Source organism: Penaeus monodon, chromosome 15, assembly GCF_015228065.2.
Source record: "Penaeus monodon isolate SGIC_2016 chromosome 15, NSTDA_Pmon_1, whole genome shotgun sequence".
NCBI lineage: Eukaryota > Metazoa > Arthropoda > Malacostraca > Decapoda > Penaeidae > Penaeus > Penaeus monodon.
The window spans coordinates 14,326,349-14,326,762 of record NC_051400.1 but is presented as its reverse complement, the minus strand read 5'-3'; the positions used below and the strand labels follow the sequence as shown (position 1 = coordinate 14,326,762).

The window sequence follows — 414 nt, the reverse complement described above, 5'->3', positions numbered from 1 at the left end:
TCAAAACGTAGCGTCTAGTTTTCATGCCATTTTCTTTTCATTTTTTAATAAAAGGTAGATTACCTAATTAACATTCTATATTCTTTAACTTTCTGTTTTTTTTTCCCGCTGGAAACCCTCAAACACTAGGCTCAAAAATTGTCCAGTAATGATAGAATATCAGAAAATAATTTTCCCCTCCTTTGCTGAGACGCTAGAGGGCTAATAACCTCAAGGATCTTCCCCTCAAGAGAAGGGAGCCTCGTGATTACAGGAGAAAGATAATGACTAAACGATGTAAAAATGCGTCTCATAATTGCCAATCCATTATGCTAATTTAAAGAGAGGACTGAATATATGCTTGATAAAAATATTCAGATATATACTTTTCATAAGAGCGTTCATTGCTTAGTGTGTCTGAATGTGAAATGTACG

The 414-nt window shown here is 34.3% G+C and overlaps 1 pseudogene; it reads right to left on the bottom strand.

The window, feature by feature from the left end:
- LOC119582229 overlaps positions 1-414 on the bottom strand; it is a 6,180-nt pseudogene that overhangs the window by 1,051 nt on the left and 4,715 nt on the right.